At 40.4% G+C, this 3,612-nt stretch overlaps 1 pseudogene; it reads left to right on the top strand.

Annotated features, from left to right (window-relative positions):
• Positions 1 to 2,136: 2,136 nt before the first annotated feature.
• LOC101589656 overlaps positions 2,137 to 3,612 on the top strand; it is a 4,788-nt pseudogene continuing 3,312 nt past the window's right edge.

Raw genomic sequence — 3,612 nt, 5'->3', positions numbered from 1 at the left:
ATTGTTCCTCAGGTCTATTTTGATGCCAGTACCATGGTGATTTTATCACAGTAGCCTTGTAGTATAATTTCAAGTCAGGAATGGTAATGCCACCTGCCTTGTCTTTATTGCCCAGTATTGCCTTTGCTATTCTAGGTCTTTTCCTGTTCCAGATAAATTTTAGGAATGATTTCTGTATGTCTGTGAGATATGTCGGTGGTAGTCCCTATCAGACTACGACCGACATATCTCACAGAGGTAGAGAAATCATTCCTAAAATTTATTTGGAACAAGAAAAGACCTAGAATAGCAGAGGCTATCTTGGTGCACAAAGACAAGGCAGGAGGCGTTACAATTCCTGACTTGAAATTACAGTACAAGGGTACTGTGATAAAATCAGCATGGTACTGGCAACGAAATGGACCTGAGGATCAGTGGAATAGATTAGGAGATGCTGACTACTCTGTGAGCATACTCAGCCCCCTTATCTTTGAAAAAGAGGAGAAACATACTCACTGGAAGAAAGATAGCCTCTTTAATAAACGGTGCCGGAAAAATTGCCTCTCTACATGCTGAAAACTAAAATTTGACCCAGGTCTATCACCATGCTGTAAGATAAAGTCAAAATGAATTAAAAACTCCAGCTTGGATTCATAGTGAGCCTCCTGTTTTCAGCTTTCCCAGCACTGGGATCACAGGCATGCACTACCACTCCCAGACTTGGTCTCTGGCTCAGCATGCCTGGGGCTGGAGCTGGTGTGGCATGCGTTAGTGGGACTTGAAGTGTTGATTGCTTTTTTAATTGTGGCTATGCTGACAGAGTTCTAGGCCTGCTTATTCTGGGCAGCACTCTACTGCTGAGGCACATCCAGAGGCCAGTATTTTCACTGCAATTAGAATCTATAGTTTTGGTGTGTACTGATCTTTTTTTTTTTTTTTTTTTGCCAAACAATAACCTATTGACAAATAATGCTCATAGTTGGAAGAGAATTTCTGATTTTTAAATTAAATTTTCATTTATTGTTTGGTGATTAAAAAGTATAGGAATTATTTTAATCTTAGAAAGTTCATAAAATTTCTATTGATCCTTGACATGGGTTCAAGTGTTTACAGAAACGGAAACATGGGTTCAGTGTTTACAGAACTTTGGTGTGTGCATGAAAACATGTCTTCTCTGTAAGTGTTATATGAAATAAGTCTCAGGTGCAGGGCACTAAGGCAGCAGCACTCTGAAAGCAGGACAAGCCTGAGCCCCCTGATCCAAGGTGGCCCTTTTGGAGATGCGTGTGGATGGATTGTGGCTGCTTGGTCACTGGCTGGTGGCTGAGTTTGGAACCTGCTCCCATCATGGCATGGAACTTCACAGTCCCCTCCACCACTACTTGCCCATGTGGGCTAGGCTGGTGCAGACAGTAGGTTCTACCTTCTCCACACCATGCACAGGAGTGATCAGAAATGATAAGAAATGGTCTACTGCTTTGGGTTGGCCATGAAAGCAGCAACGCCGCCCACATTCTGGTGCTAGGTAGGCTTTGCTTGCCAGTGGGCAATCTGGGCTTGCTCACTTGAGTCCGACCAGGGTCATGCTGCCTGGAGCTTGTGCTAACTGCATACCTTGAGCCTGGGTGTGCAAGAGCAAGGGCCTGCTCCAGGGACACTGTAAGATGTTCACCAAAGTCATGTCTTTTTTAAAAAAATGTATTTAGTACAGGGCCTACAGTATCTCATTACACAGATCAGACTCATAGTGATCCTCCTGTTTTCAGCCTCCCAAGTGCTGAGATTACAGGCATGCACCACCATGCCCAATCTCAGCTGCTGTCTCAGCACACCCCAGGGGTGGGGCCAGCATGGTACAGTGATTGAAACTTGCTCCCTGTGCCTGTCTAAACAGGTGCTTTAATCCACTGAGTTATCTGGCCAGTCCAACCAAAGCCATTTCTGCTGTCCAGGGCTGCTCACTCCACTCATACTTGAGAACTGTGGTCACTGTAGGACTGATACAAGCACTCAGATGCTGGCTGACCCTTGTCAAGGTGGGATAAAAGGTCTGAATTTAGCAGGTCCAAGTCATAAGCTGGTTTATTTGACCCTCCTGCAGTTTATTTAACAATAGCTTTGGTGTTGCTAATGGAACCAGCACTGTCCCATGCCAACATGGTGGTGTTGGCAGTGCCAATAGCTTCTGCAGATCCTGCCCTATGCACCTGGATGGTCATGGTCATGCCTACCATGATGATCATGAGTGACACAGAAAACAAGGTTTAGGTTTCATGCAGAGATCTCAGATATTTACCACATTCAAGGAAAAACAGAGGAGAAGCCCTTTCATCCAAGCCAATTTTTTCAAATGCTTCACGGTGATATGGTGTCAGCATCATTCAGGGATTATGCTTTTCTTAAAATTTATAGATCTTACTTTTAAAATTTTAAACTCTGTAATAATCTTAGGATAATAGTTAATTTTGCATTCTGTTGTCCTGATAATATGAATTCACCTATTATTTACACGTCACCATTAGCAAAACAGTATTGACTAAAGAATAGATTTAGGTCTACCTTATTATATATTGGAGTTCACTATTTGTGCTGAGTCATTTTTATTTTTTTATTTTTTTTTCTTAATAGAACAACATAGGTTTTATTTAATACAAGCTTTAAGAAATAATTCACATATTTTTTACATATATTTTTTAAAAGCATACAATTTTTAATATTGACATTGTGTTGAGATATACTCAACACAAGACAAAGCAAGAGTTACATCACAATGTATTTCAATTTATGTGGTTGAAATAGTAACATACACATTCAGTTTATGTATAAACTCAAAATATCTACTAAAATGTCAGTATAACTATAGTTAACAAAATGGATACAAAGTAGTCAAAATAATTTAAACACTTTCCTGAGAGGCTATCTGTCCAAATCTAACCTACAGTTACTAAACATGAACAATCAGAGTTAAAAGTTACAAATTTATTTTGAGAACATTAAGACTTTTAAGTACTCCAAGTATTTTTAAAATTTAGAAAAGGCTACACTTTCCATAATATATACATAGTTATCAACTGGAGGTGACTTCTGTCCTTCAGGAGACCTCTGGTAAAATCTAAAAACACTTTGGGGTATTAAAACTAGAGCTGGGGGTAGTACTGTCATCCAACAGGCAGAGGCCAGGAATGCTACAAAACATCTATAGGATCTAGAGGAAAGTTCTCCCCACAGCAAATGCAAGAAGGTCAGGTTGAGAAACCCTGTTTTAAACTGTCTAAAACATGATACAAATATAAAATGCCATCTGTATAGGATCTTGCTAATAAGTTATACTACCACCACAATGTTGATTCTCACAGTATTTAGTAACAAGCTTGCAGGAAGGCAGCATGGGCATAGCGCTGGGTGGGTGGTTAGGTACAGCACAATGTGAGAATTGCAATTGGCTCTGGCCCCAAAGAGACTGAAAATGGAATTCCAACCAATTCTAACAAGTCTGAGCCTAAATTGTTTTGTTTTGTTTTGTTTTTTTAATTTTATTTATTTGTTTATTTATTTATTGTGTGTGTGTGTGTGTGGCCAGCTCAGCCCACCAGGGGGTGGGGCCGGCCGGCATATGGTGCTGGGGGATTGAAC

The sequence above is a fragment of the Octodon degus genome, unplaced genomic scaffold (genome assembly GCF_000260255.1).
Source record: "Octodon degus isolate 3935 unplaced genomic scaffold, OctDeg1.0 scaffold00282, whole genome shotgun sequence".
NCBI classification, from domain to species: domain Eukaryota; kingdom Metazoa; phylum Chordata; class Mammalia; order Rodentia; family Octodontidae; genus Octodon; species Octodon degus.
Note: the sequence above shows the minus strand (reverse complement) of the source record. Positions and strands in the feature narration are given on the sequence as shown.